At 34.8% G+C, this 25,617-nt stretch overlaps 1 protein-coding gene across 1 annotated transcript in view; it reads left to right on the forward strand.

Annotated features, from left to right (window-relative positions):
• Window positions 1-5,491: 5,491 nt before the first annotated feature.
• Window positions 5,492-25,617, forward strand: part of LOC118266980 (slit homolog 1 protein) — a 121,863-nt gene continuing 101,737 nt past the window's right edge. The window contains exon 1 of the mRNA XM_035580673.2: window positions 5,492-5,751. The gene's annotated coding sequence lies outside the window, so the exon portion shown is untranslated. The remainder of the gene's footprint in view (window positions 5,752-25,617) is intronic.

The following is a 25,617-nucleotide window of genomic DNA, read 5'->3' on the forward strand; positions in this document are numbered from 1 at the left end:
AACAGGTTACATCTGTATTTGATGTCGGAATTAGTTTTCGGTAATCGCTTTGTCGAGGTCGCTCAGACTGAGTCTACGAAGCTACTAGAATATATGTATACTTAGGTATATAATACATATACACATAGAGATGGTGTTGACGTATACATTAATAAGCACGATTGGATCTCAAACTACACGAATGTAGTAGTTTATGTAAATTAATTTAATTGCGTGTAGTGTTGATCTTGTCTTTAATATTAATTCGCTTCAAAACCAAAATTGTTGTATGATATGGCGCGTCGTATTTAGTATTATGTTTAACGGTTACACAAGGTTAATTGGAGGTGATCATAGCTCAGGTACTTACTTGTGAAATGAGTAAGGGATTTAGCCATTCATTCGATACTAAACCTGGGTTCTAGTTACCTATTTACAGATTTTATAATTTATTTATTTTATTTCTTAAGTTCAATAATGGAACAGAGTCACAATAAAATGAAACACTTTGATAAAGAGTGGTGTATATGACAGGTAATACCTATCTGTGATACAGATCACCAGGCCAGTCACCACAAAAGAGAGTTATTTTTAAACTAATACATAAAAAATCAACGAGTAATTACCTAGATAAAGGAATACATTTTATATGATACCGTAAAATAATACATAGCAAAATATCGTTCAGAAAAACCAACCAAAAAAGTAACTGTTATTCATTTGAGTTTTACATCGAAAAATATTTCCATATTGTATGTTATAAAATAACGTCGGCAATATCTGACCACAAATATCTCTTCAATATATTTATTTTTGTTGTTGAAATTTTAATTGGTTATTATTTTTGTGTTGTGACGTAATATTTTTTTTTTATTTAATGGGTAAGCAAATACGTGCGAGTTACTGTTTCTGTAAATAGTTTGAAAAATAAGTTATGTAATTAAAATAATATTTGGTGGTTAATGATGTGTGTGTATGTGTGTGTGTGCTAAAATTGTACTCGCATCACATGTAATGTAAAACTCATTAAATATAATTAAAGATCGGATTCAACCGTCCTTTGTTGCCATGCTAACAAAATACAGTTTCGTATTAGTACACTGTAGATATAAATATACAGGGTGACTTGTAATTCGACGTATTCCTCTCGGGAGGTGATAGTATTACTAATTTCCTACAAAATTAGCCCTGGAGGAGGTGCCCGGTTCAAAAGTAGCTAGTTTCTAAGATATTCAAATAAATAAACAAATTCAGTTCTTCTTTCCACTAGTAGTAGTCTCTTAGATAATTATATAATTAAAAATGTATGATTTCCTTGACTATACTGAATGTCCTGTTCCCTAGTCGGGGTAGAGAGCGTCCAAAGAAGTCCTTTATTGCTACCAATTTTGAGCTTCACCTCGCTCCACGTCATTCCGATGCTCGCCACTTCTGCCAGCACTGAGCAGCACCAGGTTTGACGGAGTATGTTACGTTTCTTTTTCTCCTGTGAATTTTGGAATCCACAGGAGAAAAAGAAGCGCCTAGCCTTGCTTCAGTATGTGATCGGTGAAAAATGTATGATGACGACAAAATTTTACACAATCTAAAGTCAAATTCGACACTTATTAGAAAGTACTACGGTATGTTTTTGATTAAACTTTTCACTTGATCTCGAGCTAATTTTCCTTGCTCTATTTTCAGTAAGTTACTCTCAGCTAGCAATAGCTGGAGTTAAAATGCTAATGAATAGATGGAAACCTTATCTGGAACTATTTTAAGTAAGCAGCAAGTTTTTCAACTAGATAAAGTGAACCAATTAAAAATGATACTCTTCTTGTATCGTTGAGAAGAGCTATTTACCTAAATTGTTAAGACAGAAAATGTTATATAAAATATTATATATTTTCTTAAACTGTGTTAAGTTGACTGACTGAAGTGTTTGGCGTTTATACGTAAAAGAAAACGTACCGTATTTAAAAAGCAAGTACACAATACAATTTAAATCGAAACAAAATACGAATTGTGATTTAAAAATTCAAAGGATGTTTTCACATTTTATAATGAAAAAGCAACAGGAATAAGACTGAAGAAATACAGTATTTACCTTCTTATTTCCCCGACATAAAAATAAATCTCTGTCTTTTCTAAGTGAGTAAACAAAGTGCAAATAATCTATTTGCGTTATATTTTTGTTTTGCTACGGAAAACGTAGCGCGGCCTACGCCGTAGCCGTAGCTCGTAGTTCGTAGCATCTAATGACGTCAGCTTTATGGCTAAAGCTTAAGTTTTTGTTTATATAAAAGATCTTGAGGAATTGTATTAGCATTTACAGGAATAAGTTATTTAGAAATAGACGCAGGGATTAATAATACTAGTATTTTCTGCAAATAAGAGTATGTGTACTTGCTAAAACTTATACCTTACTGACATCTTAGCGTGTATTAAATAGTAATATATGATGAATAATTTTTTTTATGAGTAAATATGTTTAGCTAGTCATACAGTCCGTCAAGGACTTGCAATGATGTGTGACTAAGAAACAAATATCTAAACTCACAATTTTACAGGTTTATAACAACAGATTTTATCTTCTATCCCCTAATACCACATTTTAATAAAAGATGATTACGAAAGAAAGCGATTAGATAATCCAACGGAACCGCAATCTTCGTTAATTCAATACTGGTAGCATTGAGCCGCGACCATCTTGTCATGTCGTTAATACCGTAACGCTGGGCTATAAAACCAGCAATTTGCTTGTATCTGTAATTAAATCTTTGTCAGCCAAAGCAATAACATTGACCGTTACGAGCTATCGTGTAATTTTGTGTGTTTTTGGGTAGAACTATAGTTTTGTTTTCATTGAGCTTCTTGCATAGTGAGGTTGACAATTAGCTGTGGTCCCTTTTATTTAATAGCGGTGACTGCACAGTTGCTGAATAACTGGCTGCCGTGCAACGTGTCGCGGTTTCGATTTCCGCAGCGAAAAACTTTTTGTGTGATCTACAGATGGTTGTTCCGAGCCTGGGTGTCGTGTGTATGTGAAATTATATGTTTGTAAACGCACCCACGTCACACATTACGAGAAAATCCTACTATGAGGCTACGTTTTTAAATAAAATATAAAAAAAGATACATCTCATATATGTAAGTGGTTTGCATTCGGGTGAAACATAGTTGTGTGTTTTTCTATTTTACACATACCAAGATTAATTTATTTAGCTATTCTAGGATACTTATAACGGTGTTGTATTTATGTCAAAAATGAATTAGAAACTTAACACAGAACATTTATTAACTTTTTAAGTTAATAGTCTTAAAAGGCATTATTGAAAGGTGTTAACTTGTAAATGCAGTTTCAATTATGAGGATTATTGCTTATCCTGAAAGTTTAATCCAGTTTTAATATGAATTAACAAAGGATTATATTTTATAAGCAAAGTTGGAGTGTCTAAGCTAATAAAAGATAAGACGTTGCAAGCTGAGTAAGCCTCGGGCTAAAAGTTTTTAGGAATATAATGGCGGACAAGTTTTTAATTACTAAAACTATTTTTAATGTCTTTTTATAAGACCTTACAGTTTAAACACGTTTTGTCCATTACGGAGTTCATGAAACTTAATATGTATTTGATATAGTTTTTGACCTTATATTAAGGCTTCTAAGAGTTTATAGTAAAACAAATTATATCATTTCCCATTTTTATGACGTAAAGCTGTTATTTAGCATTCAATTTGTGAACCAAAAGTAGTAATTTTACATTGTTCATATATGTATATCTTCTACCGCTCGCGGTCCTGTGGGATAAAAAGTGTTATTCCAGATTATAATTTACCCCTATTCCAAATTTCATTCTGATCCCAACAGACATTTTGACTTGATTGAGTAACAAACATACACATGAACACACAAACTCACAAACATTCGCATTTATAATATTAATAAGATGAAACAATTTTTTCTCGTATATAATTTCATAGCATTTTGATTATTCATAAAAAATCTGCATAGATCATGAATTATTTAAAGCATCCTTCCTTCGCGAATAATATTTATAAATCAGCTTCTCAAAACTTTGAAATTAAATTCAATAAGTGGGTGTGTTACTTAGGAAAGTCGTGACTTGCTTTTATTTACTTACATCAAGATAGCTTATCTACACAAATAGCAAAGGTTACTTAAAACAAATTCTAGTTCTAAATTGAATTTTGAGCTTAGAAAATACTGTTAGAATAAAAATGGATGCACACAGACGGTTCGAAGCAGTGTCAGTTAAAAATTCATCTGTTTTAAATGCAAAGAGACGGCGAGGTGGAATAAGTTATGTTTCGCGAGGCAAGGTACAGGCATAACTCAAGGTAGGTGGCAGCACTCGAGATTACGTCAGTCGGAACTTACAACTGTCTTGCTATCAGCATAGACATTTTCTTAAAATATTTATTGTATTGAACCTTTATAGAAAGTTTTATTTTGAAGATCTTTTTGTCGAATTCAATAGTAGATAAGTAGGTGTCTTTATGTTTCTTTTTTTTAATTTTTTATCGTATCACTGTGATTTGTAGGGCTATGCTTGATCCGGAGCTGCGCGTTTACCGGGGTTCCGGCTTAAAAAGCTGGAGCAGGAACGGGGTGATTTTTAGCCAGTATGAGTCTGACACTCCCCCTCGCCTCGCCCAAGGCGGGAGAAGGAGAAGTAAGTGCATGTTTTTCCCCCTTAACAAAACTACTCCGATTTGAAATATTTTCGGATAACATTTCAAGCGCGTTACGTTTTAATAATACCTACGCAACATATCATTGAATACAAGCTCACACCAAAGTCCGTAAACACAATAAATAAAAGTAACGCCACTTAATCCTTTGTGATCGTGTGCCCAATAGTTGAAATATTCAGGTAATTCGATACCGATAGATGTCTTCCGACATCGTTTTCGTGTAAGTGCTGTAAGTTCAACTTTGAAAAGGTTCGTCTGTGAACAATGGTTTTAAGTGTCACAAAGGGCGCGAATACTAAACGAATGGGGGCTTCACGGCTTCGGCAAGCGTGGGGCGGGCGGGGCGGCGCGGCAGGGGGGGGGGACGCGCCCGCCCTGCAGTGATACCAGCCTTCGTAATAACGTAGGTTTTGGTAATCAATGTTTTCGTACAAGGGATACAAAGGCATTATGGATTTATTGTGAAAATCTGTTGTAGTTTATTTTGAACGTGTTCAGAATGAAATGTCATCCGTACATTGCATAGATACCATTTGTTTAGATATAGTTTGCTAGGTAATGTTTTGCAAAAGTAAGCTGTTTGAAAAACATTTTTGGATATAGGCAATTATGTAGATGTGTCACATACATAAAAAACGTAATATTGATTAAACGTAATATGAATTTAGAAATTAAGATTAGGAAGTATTTTCCCAAATACGTTCATCGCATCATTCCACCATTCACCATCATTAACGGTATTACTGTAATTCAGAATTATCTAAATATTAAAGAACCCCACACTGTCTATAAAATATAGCTGATATTATAAAATGTTGTACTATATTAGCAGGTTTGTAGGTGGCAACACCTCGACGTGGGGCAGACTCGAGCGCGCGACAGCGGCGGGCGAACGCCGCGTCAGCCTCCGCGAGCCGCGCCGCCTTCACAAAACAACTGGTACAGTGATATCTTGAGTGAAAAAATGCTGGTTCATTAGTTGTGAGGAGACGAGCCTGCCTGTTGCACGACTACCCGTGCCCTCACATAAAAGGGACTAAAGAAGCCCGCGCCATTTTGGCCACCCGGAATTTTTACGTGAGTACAAAATTCTTTTGTTGTTCAAAGTTGTGTTAAGTAGGAATTTTAAGCATAATGTGTTTCTATTGGCGGCTCTGCTTTGTGTTCTGAGTAAAACACAGAGAAAGCTGTTAACCGGATGAATGATTTTTTTAAATGAAAACCGGCGTCGCTTGGCGCCCGTCGCTAACTGATTTGCGTCTGGTTTTGATTGAAAAAGAAACAATTTTTAATATATAGAAATTGTCCCTGAATAGATTAAAGCTTTCCACTATATTAATCTCTGTTTGATCAACAAACTGCTTAGTAACAACGTGTACTGAACTGTGAAAATGTGGGTAGATACAAATTCCTTTGTCTCCATAATTTCGTAGCTACCCACAAAAATTTTCACAAGACAAATTTTATTAGTTGGACTCTGAATGGCTGGGAAATTGTGGAGTATACTGAATGAGCAGTTAATAATGTCGGTATTAGGAAGCGGTCTGCTATGAAAGTTTCAACCAGTTTCCGGCGCCCGCCCGACTACCTCTGTGTGTGACACATTGGTTTCCTGGAACCTCAGAGCTCCGACGGGAATTTGCTAAGAGCAGCAGCTATTTCGAACATCGCTCTACACTTATTCTTAGTCTTTAAACTTTTTGATCTTAAACGAATAATATTCTGTAATGTGAACTGAAAGTAAATGACATTTAAGACTGATATTTCTTAAATAAATATTTTTAACCTTTAGCATAGCTGGAGGCGGTAGATATTGGCGTTCAAATTAACTTTTGCTGAAGTATTTTTTTACTGTTAGTCTATTACATGATCCAATAAAAAAAAGTTGAAATGTTACGAATAAAATAGTTACCTATATATTGCTATGAATAAAAATTAATGTGAATACGGACGGACGAGATATACGTTAAAGAAAATTTATAGACTCAATGGATTTGAACTAAAATTGCTACAACCGCAATACTAAACCGTGACCGGCGTATCGTATCTTTCTCTATCTCATTACAAGTTAAATGCCACACATACCCAAAGAAATAAATTGAAGAACAAAGAAAATGAGTTTTCAAAGGGATAATTTATTCTAAGGATCGTAATATGGTCGAATAGGAGTAAATATTCAATGTTTTTCGGTAGTCCGAAAACATTCACGACCTATTAAGCATGCCGACGGACTAATGATCCGATATGAAAGGTATCTGCTTTCCCAATTAGACCTTTTTATATTAGACCGGTTGTTATATTGGACAGGTGGGGAATGACGGTTATTGCTCATAAAAGTTCTTAATTAAAGAAAGGTATTTGAGGATTCTTGCATAGAATAGAAAAAACTAGGATTCTTGCGTGTTTTGTTAGAAAATTTTAAGATATAATGCGTCTATTTTTCCGAAGGTGGTGATTTTTTAAGGAAACATTTAGCAGAGTCTGAAATGGGCTTTCGCAACAAATATATTGATTTAATTGTTTTACCTAATACTTAATTATAACAAATGGATTTTTTTATACGAAATCCGCCAAAGAGTAACTGAAATTTACAAATTTTACTTGCCACCTAAAATAAACTACCTCAAAAGAAGAGTGGCAAAAATACGGTCAAAGAAAAAATACGTTTGTTAAAATTCATTCGTTCAATTAGATTTAGTTCAACTGAGTGGTTTATCCAACAAATATTGTGGCTGTGGTTTATTGAAGCGAACTGAACGGAGTAATTAATCAATACTGACCAACAAATTATTGACAAAAACAGTTGAAATTTAATTATTACTACGAATGCAAACTACGTTTACGAGGCTGAGAGCAGTAATAATAAATTTTGCGGTTACCAGAGTAAAAAATTAAGTCCGAATTTAAATTTAATGTGAATAATTTATAATGAGCTCTTGTTGGTAGCTTTATTTATTTATCGATAATGCGGTTTTGTTTTATACACCACATTTGGTGAAAATCTTATTTTTGGTATCGTTGAATTTACTGGTTGGTTACTAAGGATTAAGAATTTTGTGACTGTTTTTTTAAATGACTCGTTAGACAATGTGAACAAACCATTATTCTTTAGTCTTTACGTAAAGATTTCAATATTTGTAGAATATAGGTATTGCAGCCGCGAAAGTTAAATACAATTATTTAATTTCTTTTGTCTGGGCTTGTCATAACGGAGTTTGGGCCAATTCAACGGCTTTTGATTATATTTATGTTGACTTCTTTGTTCTAGATATCGCTACTTTAAACTACTAATCATATATTATTTCATCAAAAATACAATCATGTTTCTAGTCTACAATCGAAAGGCTCTAGTTTAAAAGGCTATTGCTCTATAAAAGGTTTTCCTCTCTAAAGGTTTTCCTCTCTTAACAATGACTCATCGCTTGTCCATCACATTCGATTTCCAGAAAAAAAAATTAGTTACAAAGTAATAAAAATGTCTACAAACATATAGTTTAGTTTACAATGTAGGTTGTGATATTATTTCTTATAATTGGGTACCGAGACTTGGTCGTGTTGACAAGCTTTTTTTCCAAAATTTAATAAGACTTATCTCGGCTTGGGATAAATCCGTCGCTCCCAGCCTAAGTCCTTGTGTTGTAGCTAAGTAAACAATAACAATTAATAAGAGTTTTTTCTTCAAAATGAATTATTATTTTTGTCTTTTTTATACTTTAGTAGGTTATTATGGACAGCCTTCTTTAAGTTGTATGTCTAACTTGCTTCTGCCAGCTGTTTCGGCCGCGTTTCCGTGGTATAAAAAGTATCTTATCACCCAAGTCAGCTCATACCCTGTCTGTATACCACATCAAAATCCGTCGAGTAGTTTCAGTGTGATTGACGGCCAAACAAACAAACTAACTTTCACATTTATAAATGTTATAATATTTGTGTGATGTATTATAATATTTTCATAATGTAGAGTATCTTAGTAATTCTTACATAACAAACAAAGACGTTACAGAATTTCGTGGAACTAGTGGTGTATAGAAGGTTTTCGATTTTGCTGCTATTGTTTTCTATCTAGGAGGATTTCTTAGAAAACGAATGCCTACCGGTCAAATAACGTGCGATACATGGGACTGGACAGGTATTCGTTACCTGAGTAGGTAGGTATATATACAAATTGCCTACTCATTAATTTCAAGATTTCATATGAATACATTAGTGAGAGACACATGACTAATAACTTTACCACATCTAAAAGAAAAAGATTTTACTAAGGACAAAATAAACTCCTGAGCTACAGACTGACTAGCAGGTTACCAGGTCTCCGGCTCGAAAAGCAGGAACAGGGTGGTTTTTAGGCAGTAAGAGTCTGATCTACCTCTCGATTCACCCAATGCTGATAATCCCCCCCCCCCTAAAAGCACACAATACAATAGATATTCAAAATAATCAGTCGGTAACAAGACTCCAATAAAACCTATAATTTTCTATACACACACGTAGACGTATATTATTTTACGTACTCCAGTGACACGGTAAACACACGACAATATGATAACAGCCTTTACACAGTACACAGAGACCTGTCGTCAGGTCGTTACGGCCTTATAATGACTACTTTCAACACGTCTATTAGAGAGTAGTACTCATTATATTGTTATTAAATATGAGCCATTCGCGGTCACCTCATCGCGTCAAATGGTCATAAAAATTTGACGTACGTGTCTATATTAATTATAGAAGTTGGAGTTACGTATGTAGACCAAAACTTTTCGTTTTGCGTGATAATATATTGAAGTTATTAAGATTTTTTTCTGTGTCATGCTTGTGTATGATTTATTCCACATACATAAAATCAAATCAGTAGTTTTGGGATAACACAGAAGCTTTTTCTTAAGCAACGTCACGTTTTATCCTCGAAGGGGTAGTCAGAGGTGCATCTGCACATTTTGGCACCTTATGTCACAGTACAATGTACATTCGTCATTGTGTCGCCATTTGTGTTATAAGTCCCATGTAATGCCATGACATGGGAGACGCCTTGCCTGGCAGTCGCACCTGTGACCACTTGAGTAAGGAGACAGTCGACAAGCCTCTTTTCGTATTAATTTATCGATCGATTTGAAAGACGGGAAATTTTACTCGACACGTTGTAATATTACGTCACATTTGCCCATTCTAGCTTGGGTGCAAACATGAATTTATTTGGAGTCACTATTGATTAGTCTGTCTGTGTTTTTGAGAAGGTTTGTTCTAACTGAGTGACTGATTGTTCAATTGTGGTAAAATCTAAATTGCTTGTCACAATAACGTGTTTAGAGGCCTTATTATAATTTTAACTGGTGTATAAGAATATATTATAACTGTTGAAAGGTGTACATATTTTATTCACACATTTCTGCTTTCTACTATTTATAAGCGCGATGCTTTGATCAAAAACCTAAACAATAATTTGCATAAACTAAAGACATGGATCTAAGATTAGTACCCTTGGTACGAATTTGTTTTATGTTTAACGAGATCGCGTTCTGTGTTCTGATTGGTTGGTTCATTCGCGTCGGCCAATCAAAGTGCCGAGTTCGCTCTTTCAGTCTCGTTCAATGTTAAACAAACTCGTACTAAGGATACAGTACAACAGTCGCGATTTTGACCGCGCAACTAACGAGGCAGTCTCGAATTACACATTTTATATGATGACCTCACGTCACTGAATGGTACAGCGGTGTAGTGCCGCATTTATTATTCAAAAAGGTCCATATTACCGTCCTACAATTATACTTCTCGTTTAAATGATGGGTAGGTACATCTTCATGAATATTCCAAATGGTTTCCCCTTGTGTAAATCCGTAGAGAATGCTGTACATGTAAACTAAATCAAATGTCTATTAAAGGGATTACGTAATGCCTAATGAAGTTCATGAATTTTGTTGTGCTATGTGTTTAAGCTGAGCTAAGTGGGTACAGTTTACCATAATCTGTTACTTGTACTAGTTGTTTCGAAATAGACTAGACCTTTGACCGATTACTGCAAAAGGCTTATGTAAGTAAGTTTATTTTTATAAAATAAAAAAATTATAACATTGTTTTACTTAAATATTATTCATGCACTCATAGGTAATACTGGCTATTTGAAAATTAAACGCATTCGTTGCTTGAGTAGTTATTATCCTAACTCTGAGTTTGCCCTGTGTTACTTTCTGAATAAAGTATTTGGAGAAAGAGGTCAAAGTTAGAGATATTGCCTAACTAAAACTAAAATTAGGCAACTTGTGTATACCTATGTATCTAGACTTCTAGATGTACACGCATTGAGGTATAGAAAACCAGTTTATCACGGTCTAGCTTTGTAAGATCTTTTCGCATATTTGAAGGTCAGTTTAAGGTGGTGTTGTATAGCAGTGTCACGACGTCTAGGCCCCAACATAATTAGAACAATGTGCCCCTTTACGCACTCACAGAATTAAGTTAAAGTTAATTAAGCATTAATTAATGATTGGTTACGAGTGGGCTATTTATCTTTGTACGTATCTGCTGTGTCGGCTCACACTGAAGTTGAGTTATTAGGTGGTAGGCTAGAGTTTAGTACTGCGTTTTAATTACTCCTAGATGTTAATGATCTTTGAGTTGTAGGTGTGACCTTAAAGATGGCTGTACAATTAACAAAGACATAGGTTCAGGTAAGTATACATATGTATACTTTATACTTATGTAATGTTTGATGAGCGACTGCCATCTATTCTATATCAAAGTCAAAGTCAACGTGACAATGGCTACTCTTCTGGGAACGTTCCCCAGTGACAGTGATGCGGATGAGTACTTCGACGCCTAAAGGAGAGAATTTATATTTAATTAAATTAATTAATTAATTTAATTTAATTTAAGTCAAATTACAAGCGTTTATTGCAAATAAACTGTTTTTCTTCCTTTTCTTTCTTCTTTCTTTCTTTCATCTCCTAAGATTGAGTCATATATAAACAAATTTCTTAATTTCAATATTCTCGGATACGTCACAGAGTGAAGATTTGTCCTAGGCATATGTAGACGAAGTCATAAGCCTAGGTCAAAGCATCACCTTTGGGATTAATAACGTAAGCGACGAGCTAACTGGCTAACTCCTTCGGGAAATAACAAGCGAGAGTTATGTACTGTTATGTCACCTCACCCCTGTCAAGATAGACAAGCATTATGTTAATGCACCCCTTTTGTTCAGACAAGTAATTGACACCCCACTAAAATACTGCCACAGTACAGCCATTTCAGTAAGTAAAGCGAATGTGTTTTGCTAATTGGTAGTTTGTACAACAGTGTTGTTTCACTGAATAATGTTTACTGTAAACGTGAGTAATACGCCGTGTACCCGCCCGTGAAATAGGTAATTTCCCTCGACCATTAAGGACGTAGTACCTTCAGTAGGTGCCTCTCAGTAACACGTTTGTACATAAAAAAGACAATTTTTTAACTAAAGCGATTGCCTGTCTCGGTGCAGTAAAATTCGTTACGACTCCAGTTTCATATGTCTATACCTACCTATGCAGTTCATGATGTCTTATTTTGGATGAGTTTATCATCGCCCTTTGTTATTTTCATTACTGATATAAAGTGTACTACATTTATCTGTTACTTTTGTGTAGCAATATATAAGGTGTTCTAAAATTATCTTAACTCTACCTCCCATTAAAGCCATGACAGACACTTTTAGAACACCTTATAGAGAGGTCACGAAATAGTGTAGGCATCTTACACTTACATGAAATTTAGCCGAAATTTTTATTCGTATTAGTAACTTAATGTAGCGTAACTAATCAGAAATTTAAAACTTAATTTGTAACGGGTGTCCCAATAAGAACGCAAGATTTAAATTTGGCGGCATTCGAAGTATCATTGTTTGACATTTGAACACGTGTTATTTTTTGTTAGTATAAGGTACGAGGTTAGTAAAAATGGAGCGCTACACGATTAAAAATGAGCCAGGTCAAGCGCAAACAGTCAATCATGGTGTTCGGTATCGTAAAATGATAACCAGTCTTTTCGTACCTCGAATTGAAGAAATGGATTTGGAAGGCATGTGGTTTCCACAAGATGGCGCCACATGTCATACAACCAGAGAAACAATTGAATTGCTGCATCAGTCATGTCCCGGTCGTGTTATTTCACTTTTTGGAGACCAGAATTGGCCGCCTAGATCATGTGATTTATCACCATTAGACTTTTTTCTTTGGGCTTTCTTAAAGTCGATGGTTTATGCGAATAAGCCGACGACGACTCAAGCCTTAAAAAGGAAATTGGACGCTTACCGCAGCATTTATGCAAAACGGTCATTGAAAATTTCATTGAAAGATCGCGTATGTTTCAGCAAACCAGCGGCAGCCATCTGCCCGATGTATTGTTCCATAGATAACCTCATCCTCTCTACTTTACGATATTATAAAGCTTTCACGATTTTTTTAAAAATATCTGCGTTTTATTTAAAATTTAAATCTTGTGCTCTTGTTGGGACACCCTTTATTAAGTGCTTAGAAAATTCTAGACGAGTAGAGTAGTTATTTCAGACCAGTGTAATAAAATTAATGGTGAAATTAATGTTAAATGAAGTTCAACTGTGGTTCGACTTTATTAACCGCGTCTGTGAATGTCAAAAGTAGTGTTCAAATGGTTAAGGCATGTTAATTTGGGTAGTTTTCCTTAGCAGGTTTAATAAGTACTTAACCTTACCTAAGTAGGTATTTAAAAGCATACCTAGATCGGCACTGACATTGAGCGCTGATGAATTTAGTTGCGTGTTGACGATTTATACTTGTACTGGCGACCCGCCCCAGCTTCGAATGGGTGTAATAGTGATATATTATGCATGTATTATACATATAAATCTTCCTCTTGAATCACTTTATCTATTAAAAAGAACCGCATCAAAATCTGTTGCGTAGTTTTAAAGATTTAAGCATACAGAGGCACATAGGGACAGAAAAAGCGACTTTGTTTTATACTATGTAGTGATTTGCTCACACACAAAATACCCAATGTGACTTGGATAAGATATCTAAGCGGCGTTCTTCAAGCACACGTTCAACAAATTAATTCCTCAAATAAAAAAAAACAAAAACTATCCTTGAAAGAAAATCTCTGAGAAAATTGTAGAAGCGAGCTAGCAATCAGTGTGGATTCAATCTCAATGAGATCCACAAACAAGGTGAAAAAGAAAGGCTAATTACAATTAGTTCAGGATTAAGCTGGGTAAATTACTGACCTTTGTCTTTATTAAGTATTCTAGTCAGTCTCGTCCGTTACCTTCAGTAAATTAGTTATTTTCTGACTCTAATATCTCGGGAAATCAAGCGTTGAATAAATTATTTTTTGCCCCAACACGGCCGCATAGGTAGGTATGTAGACATATATCGTGTGTATCCGATCCGTGAATGAAAAATGAGGTGTTATTTTTGGATATATTGGCACGTGCAAAGCAATATTGATTAGTATCACGTGGTATTTATTGGTTGGTAGGAAATTTTTATTTACCTACAAAATCAAAATTTTCATTGTTATATATTAGTCTACCCCTTAAGGTCCTTTGCCGCCAACTAAATTAACCGCCGTACTCAGAGTCATTAATGTCCCTGTGTGCGGCTGTAAGATTATGTTTCTAGGTAGACAAAGAGTAATGACAGAAACCTTCAATTTCGAAATAGTCATTAAAAATACCAACTACATTAAATACTGATAAAGTACAAAATTACCGCATCGAAAATAAGCAATTCTAAGAATTATTCCCTTAACAGGCATTAAGGAGAAAACTCACAATAATTTAAAGGTAAACGGTTGTTTGTTTATTTAGTAAGTAGTACGGAAGGATATCGAAGTTTCTAGATAGAGCAGGGCCCGGGTAGGGACGTTATCGTTACAGTATGCTAATGTACCTAAGTACCAGGTAAGGGAACCTAAACGCGTGTTTAATGACGCAGCTACGATTTATGGAGATTAGAGTTCTATGGTACTGTAAATTGTATTTCTTTGAAGAAAGTAATAATTATCTTATTTTGTACTCAATGGATGACGCTTGGCCACCATCTCCCCTGGTGGTGAGCGATGCTGTGGCCGATGGCCGTATCTGCTTAGTCGTTAAAACTGTAATAGTAGATGTAAGTATGATGACGAATAAATAAAAGTTTATTGTAAAAGAAATTATCAGTATAATGTAAATTCCTAATGGTGTAAATTGCTTGGCTAATGTATGATTAACCTTATATTACATGGGTCAATAAAACGTTTTTCTACATTAAACATGAGCAATTTGTGATATATGTAGTTAGATGTGAAGTATTGATTACATAACTTTTTGATTTACGAGACACGTAATCTGGTCTATTGATTTATAATTTATATCAACGGACGACGATCGACGTACCTACGTACGTACATATAAATACAAAACATTTTAGTTCAAGCGATATTAAAAACACAATACAAATAAAATGAAATGTTCGTCAATTGATACGTGAAATCTAACTCAGGTAATATTATAAAACAATGTACCAACGTTTTTATTTACCGAGCTAAATGCCTATTTATTTATTCAAAATGGGTATGAACCGTTCGCTTTTATATTCATCGGAAAGGTATAGTAGTTGGCAAATCCTCTGAGACTTAAGTAAAAACTTAAGCATACGGTAGGGAAATAGAGAAATATATTAAACCGTGAGAAGGGGAACTTGGAGATGGATTTCTTTTACCTAAATTGATTTGTCTTTCATCGGGGTTCAATTTATTTACTTCTATTAGTTTTAGCAATCCCTGAAGAAGGAGGTAAAGGTGTTCATTACACTATTACGCTGACATGCACGTATGTCGTATGACGCATGTATGTAGGACGCACTATGACATGAGATTGAAATGGAGGTGAAATTTAAAACTATGTATGTTAAGTGTGGGTGAGCCATGCTTTGTCACGAATGGGCCGGTTCAACCGAACTGATGTCGGTCGGTCTGTCTGCACGGTCTCACAGAAAATCGACGTGAAACAACGCTTGAGTTGTGTGAGTGAGGCCCAATTACATCTCAATCTTCCCAATTCCCGATTCCCCAACAACTCTTTAATTCTTAACCCCCGAAAGCCCGGAAACGCACTTGTAACGCCTCTGGTGTTTCGGGTGTCCATGGGTGGCGACGATTGCTTACCATCATGGTGATTCGTCTGCTAATTAATCGGCTTATACCCTAAAAAAGCATGTTCCATATAATAGAGACCCAGCATCTACATTTACATAATTCTAACAAAAAGTGATTATTGTTATAATGAATACTGGATGTAATTGACTGCACGGTTGGTGCGGTGGCTGGGCAACCGGCTGCCACGCAAGGTGTAGCGGGTTCGATTCCCGCACGGAGCAATTCTTTGTGTGATCCACAAATTGTTGTTTCGGGTCTGGGTGTCATGTGTATGTGAACATGTATGTTTGTACGCACCCACGACACAGGAGAAAATCCTAGTGGGACAACGTTCTTTTTTAAAAAAATAAATAAATAATCTTACTGTCATATCCTATTAAAAACTTAACTCAAATTAATGAATTCTCCCAAAATGCAAATGGAAATGTACAAAACGTAACATTTTATGTTGAAACACTTTCTTAATAATATAATATCTTCTTGAGTTACGAAAAGTTATGAAAAGTCCGACCGAGCGATGTCATCTGAGTTTTTGAAACAAAATCTGTGTCGGACAGATGATAGATTGAATTGTATGGGAAAAATTACAATTGCCAAAAAAAGTATTTCATTTTGTAAATAAGTCGCTATTGTTTCTATTTCGAGGGTGATCGATGTATTACATGCTATGATCGATGAGGAAAGTAATTTGTTTGGTTTTCTACGTAAAAAAAGATGAAAACATTTGATCAAAACGATCGCATATTTTTATCTTTTTTAGATAGCAAATAAAATTGCACAATACTTCGTTGTGGACAGTATAGTACGTCTACCATGAGATTGAAGCAATTAAATTTTACAACACCTCTATCGGTCACCTGTGGAACTAAAATTTGCCATACAAAAAAATTACGTCGTCGATGACTATCGACAAATATTATTGCTTCAAACTCATCGTAGAGGTACTGATAAGTAAAACAAAAAAAAACTTTATTGTTTATAATTTGCATTAAATCACATCGACAACTTATTAGAAATCAAGGATGATATAAACGTATATTTTTGATGCTTAATTGGCTGAACACATTTGAACTTCAAATGGCTCTAAAAGTCGTAAAGACCAATCATGCTTCCCAATCGTATATAACTAAAGTTACAATCCCTGTCAATACTTCCCGTTGAACGTTCACAAAGTTCCTTCATTGTCACTTGTTATCGACTTAAGATTACAACTTTTGTGAGGAAAACTTCTTAGTTACGACCCTAGAGACATAACTGGGGTAAAAAGTTTGTAAAAACTGGGGTCATTCACTCCCGGGGTAACGCTGCAGTTGGAACAACATTACACTTTTCCAACAAATACAAGTTGTAATCTCAAGATGCGTTTTGGGATTCATGTTTTCTCGGAACGTGATTCGCAAAGTTCTGGTTTAGGTACTCCGGTGTACAAAATACTGTTTTGTTTTTTCCTTAAGTGTAAATTAGAAAGGGGAAGTGGATTTTCCTCTGAGGTTACATAATTAAACACGGCATGGCACTGGTTGGGTATAGGTAAAGTGGACTGAGACAGTGTATAGATTTTTATTGCGTGAATGTTACACCACGTTCTTCGGATCTTCTTCTATGTCAAATCACATGGTTATCCGGAGTTGCGAACTACCTAGTGGGTTTACTTGGCCTCCGGGTCGAAAAGCAGGAGTAGGAACGGGGTAATTTTTAGTCAGTAAGAGTCTGACACTCCCTCTCGCCTCGCTCAAGGCGGGAGAAGTCATTGGATGATTTTCTCCCCTTAAAAAAGGTCACATGGTTAGAAGGCACACTTTTGTCTAGATATATCTAATGAGAGAGTCACGAGAAAATAACTAAATTAATTTAACTACAGCCTAACCTGACACTTACTAAAATAATTCAATTTATTTTCGACAGAGCAACAGCGGCAGCGGCTGAAAGCAAAATCTTCTTTTTCTAATCTAATATTCTTAGCCATCTGCTATTCTTCTGCGTCCATTTTCCTACATACCAAAAACTCGTGTATATTTTTCTCGAGCAAATGTGTGAGGTGCTTCGTTAGTGGTGAAAGAGGGTTAAGTAATATGGAGTCAGTTAGCGCCATAGTCCAGCAGTGTGGGCTCCCTGTGGACTTATAAACTAAGCTGCTTTTATCTGTGGCCGGCACGCTCTAATCCCCGTCCTGGGACCGCGCCAGTGAGGTTTTCATTATCAGTTATCTTGTATTGGCTGTTTGTAGCCAAGTAATATTGTTAATGTGAAAGTTTTCTTTCTGTGAATGTTTGGCTACAGCATTTCATTTGTAATGATTGATTAATCGATCTTCGGATTTGATGTGAGTTGTTTGATTTAGAAATTCATGGTAGTGGTGAATCAATAATAAATAATAGGTAGATATTAATGTTAAGAAAAAACAAATAAGAATGATTAATAATATAATGGTTATTGAACATGTAAACGCATTTTTTATGTTATGTTAAATGGGCCGACGTTTGGCCGCTATCTCGCCTGATGGTAAGTGATGATGCGGCCTACGATGGAGCACGTCTGCCCATAAACAACCTATTCACTCGGGCTTTGAATATTTCCTTATTATTTTTCAGCAATTACTGGTCTAGGCAAACCGTACGCACCGTACAATTCAATGTCCTGATCCATCATAAAATAGCTACAGACTAACAAACGGTAAGACATACCTAGTATCTATAGGTATATAGAATATTAAACCATAACAAAAGGTTACCTTCTGTTTTCAGTCATTTTAATAACCAAGGGTTATCCAATTAATGCTGCTGCATGAACGACCCTGCCCGGCAGACAGTCAGCCAGTCAGTGAGGGGAAGGGTCCGTATTGATTTTACTTCCCTTTCTGAATTTGACAAGTTCTAGTGTTTGTGAAATTCTAAGGTAGGTACTGAAAACTGGGCAAATTAATGGAATTCTCTACTTCTATTAAAGTTGAAGAGGTTGTCTTTCGAGAACTTGAAATGATCAATACCTTATTCAGTTTTACAATCTAAACATTAAAATACAATTTCAATTTGTATCTATCTGGTGCGTACTTGTAACTACAAAACCATAATTGAAAGTTGATTTAGCATACAAAGTTCAAATTCAATTAATTTTCGAACTAAAGGGGTATTCACATTACTGATTCATAGAATGGCCGGTGAGGACAAAATATGACAATATCGGTTTATATCGAAAATCAAAGAATATCTGAAGGGAAAATATTAACGTGCGATAACCGTACTCCCTGCGGGCGAATGCCGCCGGCAACAGATAGTTGGAACATAAAAGATTTATACAAGATACCTGTAGTTGGGCCGTAAGTGCCAACCCTTTTTATGTTTGCTTTTTGAAGGCTTAGGCAGAAGTTCTGTCTAACTAGGTTTTGGTTTCTGAGAAGGCTTACGGCTGACTTGTATAGATATCTTTTTAGTTTCAATAATATAGTGATTTTAATAAGTATAGGTGCATATAAATATTGCTACATCCAATATCCATTTTACTACATATGCCATCGATAGCGTTCAAGTCGTTAGCTGTTCTAATGGAAAATGAAAGAAAGCTTTTAAGGGGAAATTTTCCATTTATTCTGTGAAATTTCCCATTTTTCCCACACATTTCAGATCGTCCTTAAGGTCTTATGATCGATTAACTTTGGCAATTTACCGAAGTTCGAGCGGTCGTGATCAGGGAAGTAGGTACTTCTCGTAATTGATTCCTGAATTTGATTATAATAAAATTTGTTCTAATATTCTATCGTAACTTGAGAGTTTTTCTTGTAAAAGAGGTCCGAAAATAAATTTCGTAATTAAAAAAATACATAGAGATGTTTTTTTTGGAAAATTAATTCGGTCTTTTGGTAACTCTTTCGTGATAAAGGTAAATGTTAACTTTCAATTTTAAGGCTTTATAAGATGTTCACTTTTCCGTTGTTAGGGAAATATTAAGTATAAAGTATAATAAAGCAACATGTTGACATGTTTAACGCCTTTTTCTAGAAATCAGTTAAAATATCAGCATTTGGCGATTGCTCACACACATTTTGCCATTTAGTGAAATAGCAATTAATTTTAATTAGTTCGAGAGTAGTAACCAGAGTGGCGGGGAGCCAGTAGGCTACACTTTGATAAAGTCAAATGTCGAAAACAGTGGGAAGTTTACATATTGCATTATTGCCATATAGTTTTGAAAGCACATCAACGTTGTTAATTAGAACTGCTCGACAATGAGATATTAGAGGGTTTTTTTTGTGTCCTATATGTAAGACTGATACAGATGTATATACGTCTGTCCTTAACACGTCTGAGATATAAACCTGTATGAATTTGATGGGGGCCATAAATAGAAGGTCGGATATAAAAATGACATTAAATCCGCACGTTGTTCCGGATACAACGGGATTCCCGAATTCCGGGTTTGGGGACGTATTTACGATACTATTTGCGGAATTCACGCTCGACCAACTTACAATCATATTTTTTTAATGTTATTATCGTATTTTATCTATAGGTAGTACAGTTTACATGTAAAGTAAATGATTATAATTATGTAATTTTAAAAATAATGACCTCTCTGTATCACCCTGATTTTACTGAAGTAAATACTAAAGTAAGTAGAACCCGAATGTGTACGTTATAAAAATGTAAGACAAATTGTCAGAAACCTTATGGTTTTCTCTTTAAAATTATACCTCTACACTATATTTTTCTTTACGATTAACGATATTTATAATTCCACCTAAAGAAAAATTTTTTTACGATACACGAAATTTTATGATTTCAAGTTATAACCATACTACCTTTTAAGAGTAAAATTAAGAAATTTATATTACATAATAAAATGTGCAATGAAGGTGCGCGAGAGTGGTCACCAGTGATGGCTTGGGTTTCAAGAGTAACAGAGTATAAGTTTTCAGACGTTTGAAAAAAAAAACACGTTCAAAAGATATTGGAACTTTTTTGTCGTAATAATCTTACCACATAAAACAAACTTTTCAATCCTAAATGACGTTGTAGGATAACACTGATGTTACCATGTTCGAGTTAATCTGTAAATCCTTCCCGTGAATTATGTCGGGGCCTTTACCATGACATTTTGGGGGTTCCATAAGCTGTAATTTGACTTTTTATCACGGGTTTTTGAATATGTAATTTTGTGTAATTATCTCGGAATGTTTCTTTACTTACTTATCTGTTGTGAGTTTTACTTAATTGCACCTTATTTAGATAGTTAATAGAAGTAATGCTTTAGTCTAAATATTAAAATGTCTATAAAAGACTATTGAATTCAGCGAATGCAAGCAAGCATCAATATTGGTAGCAATTAATGTAGGAATACGGTTACTAAGGCAATCTTTTGTCGACTGTACAACACTATTCCAAGTTTAAATATTTCAGTCGAAATTCAAAATTGTAACATATGTACTTCAATTCAGATTGGAACTCCTTTGAAAACGCTTGCACTTTGACGTGGCAAATGTGGCAACATTGCTTTATATTCCGTACTACCAACATTAAAAATCTAATTTCTGTTAAAAAGTTTCAATATGGCTACAAAAAGGTCTAGCTGGTATTCGAGTTAAAAGGCCTGAAGTGGATTATAACATTTAGCCGTTTCACATTCATTTCTAACGGAGATGTTCCGGCCTTTGAAAAAAAAACTTCACGAATTATTAACTTTCCGAAATACGTTTCAATGGAACTGGCTGCTAATTTCGTTATTTTTCTTTTAAAAAGTTTTCCTTTCCATTTATTCGAATTTGCTTACGATCTGAAAACCATTACGCTAATGGAGATTACATAGATATAAATGTGTTTTCTTAAATAATTATTTTTGTTTGTAATTGGCCACAAACATGTTATGGAAATGCTTTAACTAGATTAATTGATTCTAACAAGTACTAAGACTGCCTCGTAGGTCGAGAGTAACATGGGTAAATACGATGTCTAGTATTCGTAAATAGATGGACAGATAGCACGTCTTCATCCACTTCTTGATTTAGTTTTATCGTCTAGATTTTTTATGGATAAAACGTTTTTAATTTACTTCTGGAACAATGTATTTACCAAACAGTTAAATTATGTCCTTTTGACTATCATAAAAGGATATCTAGCCCGAGTGAATAGGTTGCTTATGGGCAGACGTGCTCCATCGTAAGCCGCATCATCACTTACCATCAGGCGAGATAGCGGCCAAACATCGACATATCAAATGTAAAAAAAAATATATCTGAACTATATAAAGTTTACGTAGCAATGATAAAACTATATTCCATAGAGATGTTACTGAGGTAAAAATATTTGCTCTTTGAACGAAATATGTAGAAATTGTTGTATTGTTCGATATAGTCAGTGTTATGTCTACTGTGTAGCGATTGGAAGTCAGTTTAGCTTTATTTTTATATCCAATACTGTAATAGAATACCATTGAGAGTAGTAGAGCATTTTTATGTAAGTTTCTCCGATTTTATTGGATTAAAATAGCTTTTCAATATTGTGTTTGTTGTAGGGATAACTGTTTTTATTCGGTATGATAGAAGTAGAAGTTCTAGAAGTTACTTCATAGTTTCGTTGTGTCTGCTGTTAAAATGCTATGTTAATTTTAGTGTTGAGTTACTAGATATAGTGCATACTTATTACATAGTAAATTTGATCTCTATATTTTTTGATATATAAAAATAATTAGTTGTTCGTTAGTCTCGCTAAAACTCGATAACTGCTGGACTAATTTGGCCAATTTTGGTCTTGAATTATTTGGAAAGTCCAGAGAAGGTTTAAAGGGCAGTATAAAGTTTGCCGTGTAAGCTAGTAATACAAGAATGATTATAAGTTTTGAACTGTATACAACTGGCTAGTGCTGACATTCAGCGCCGTGGCTCGAGCCGTTGTGCTGAGGCTGCGGCATTTTAGCTGATCACTGGCCTTTTTGCGCCATGTTCCTTAATTATTTACTTTTATATTACTACCTTGTTATGCATGCATTAGGTACTTTATATCGGTGCAAATAAACTGTTTTTCTTTCTTTTCTTCTACCACTTTTCGTCTGAAAATATTTTGATTTCTTTATTTTACGCAGTTTTATATTCAAGTATCGATAAGGAAACAACGAGTTGTTGCCAAAAGAAATAAACATACAAATATACTGGACACGACTGCATAAAATAAAAGTTTTCGACAAACTTTGTGAATATGTAAGAAGAGGACGAAGTTTGTAAAAAAAATCCATCTTGTGGGGTTTGTAAAAAATTCACAAGTAACGTTCCTGATTTATGGTTCAAGTTATATTTGATTTTTTAAGGTGCTGCAGTTTTCTTGAGCTAACAGAAAATTATATAAAATATTAATTTTAAAATAAAGATGGCCACGTTATGAGTTTTCGTCAAGTACCTTAATGGTAGATACGTCAATAGTAGTGTGTAATTTATAAATAAATTAATGTAGTATGTATGTGTATCAAGGAATAAATTCAGTCTCAACGTCACCATAGGATTTTACTATAGTTCATTTAGTTAATTTACTATAATGATACCTTAGTAATGTATAAACTTTTCCCATATTATATAATATATATATAACCTATGCCTGATCCGGAGCTGCGGACTACCTAGCGGGTACCGGAGCTCCGGCTCGAAAAGCAGGAGTAGGAACGGAGTGGTTTTTAGTCAGCAAGAGTCTGACACTCTCTTTCGCCTCGCCCAAGGTGAAAGATCGACTTCATTAAATGATTTCCTCCTCTTAAAAAAAGTACAGTCCAAATATGTTATAGAATTGTAGACATTAACAATTCAGTATTGAGTGTAAACCTTAACAAATTCTACCCGTAATTTCTTTGTAACTGTCATCTATTTCGAGATAAAACCGTAGTTTCGAGAAGTGGTCTAAAATTTCAAACGAAGTTTTCTGTTAGAGAGAATGGTTGAAAATACGGCCGACCTATTTCTCTGTAGGCTGATACCGAAATATTATGCAAAGCATCCGGTACATAAAAGATTGACGGTATATCTATTCGTTTTCCTATCTTTTGTTGGTAAAATTTATTTCTTTCGCTTTCATTTCTCGGATTTATTGCGGCGAAATAGAACTGTGTTGTGGATGTAAAATATGATCCGCTATGAAGTGTATTTTTATCAAATTTATTTCATTTTTCTTGTGAAACGTTACAGACGTTTTTTTCTTTCACTTTCGAAATACCAAATGTATTCAAAGTTAAATCTCATTTCTTGATTACGAACGCGAGGTCTCAGCACAAGCTAATCAGATATTTTTAGAAATCATCCCAGATTGCACCAATCAGCCGTGAAATCCCTTAAGCTAGGAGCTTCGTAATTGGTTCGTAATTGTCTAAAGCGGAGATAAGGGGAGGTAATTGGTCTAATGTATTACCTGGACGTTATAGGTGACTGCTGTTCGTGATGGCGTAAATGAATCACGTTATGTATATTGTCGGGCGGTAAGGAAGTTAATCGGACACTTGACATGATAAGGGAGGATTGGAGTAACTAAAGTTGTGTGGTGTTATTTCTATGTGTTATAGTGCCGAATGTCTTGGGAGAGGAGGATTGGAGAAATATTCTCATAGAAATTATTTTCGTGAAGCTTGTGTTTTATTTTAATGTAGGAAAAGTTCTAGATCTAATTTACATTAATAATTATGATACAATAATAATTATGGGTACTTTATAAGAAGGAAATAAATATTTTCTTTTATTGAACTCGATAATTCTACATAAGTATTAAGTAGGTAGAAACCAGATATAAAACCCTGTTAATGTTTTATTTTAATTAAATAATTGTTCTAGATTAATTTACATTCATAATATAGGTACTTGAATTGAAGGAAATAAATAAATGTTTTATTGAACTCCACAATTTTATCATAATTATTATGTAGGTACAGGATATAAAACCGCGTTAGTAAAAAGAACTTTAACATATTAGAAAGAATGTTCAATTTGGAATAACAGTAATTCGACCTTTTACGCTTTGATGACAATGGAATAAACTTAGGCAAAACGTGTATTAACATAATACTAAGTCTACATTTTTATTCCTTACGTGGGTGGAGCGACACAGCTATGAATGTTAAACCAAGTAATGTTTTAAAGATTTCATGAAGCAAGATGAAGGATTATTCTGTGAATGTACTGCAAATGTGACTCGAAATATGAAATAGAACAGATTTAAGTTAAAGTTGAGATTTGTTTCCTTTTTTAGCTCTCTAGATTTTGCTACTACTATGTCTTCATTTTAGTCCTCAGTTTATCCGGTGCTGCGGGCTACCTAGCGGGTGTACCGGGGCTCCGGCTCAAAGGGCAGGAGTAGGAACAGGGTGGTTTTTAGTCAGTAAGAGTTTGACACTCTTTCTCGCCTCACGCAAGGCGGGAGAAGGCATTGCGATGATTAATTATTATCCTCCCTTACAAAAAAGTTCTCAGTTAGTGCAGAGAAATTAGGTTTATTAGTCTAATATTGTAATTAGTAACCTGTGTCATTTGCACATTGGAATATGGTTCAATAGTTCATTTATACTTTCCCACTCTTTAGGAACAGTTTTTATTTCACATACAAGTGTACTTTAAGCACCATTTAATTCATAACATATTCTACCAAAATTAACACGCAAGTAGTGTCAAAATATACACAAAGCACCACATAATTTCACACCACAATACGTGTAAGCTAGGGATGTAACAATGGGGTGCGGTGCCAGAAGACCTCCCCGCGGTGCACCCTGGGTACAGGTAATAGTCCCCCTAACGGGGGTGATAGGGTTGGAGTGACTATTGCCTGTAGCGAACTT

Source organism: Spodoptera frugiperda, chromosome 23, assembly GCF_023101765.2.
Source record: "Spodoptera frugiperda isolate SF20-4 chromosome 23, AGI-APGP_CSIRO_Sfru_2.0, whole genome shotgun sequence".
In the NCBI taxonomy this organism is placed as follows: domain Eukaryota; kingdom Metazoa; phylum Arthropoda; class Insecta; order Lepidoptera; family Noctuidae; genus Spodoptera; species Spodoptera frugiperda.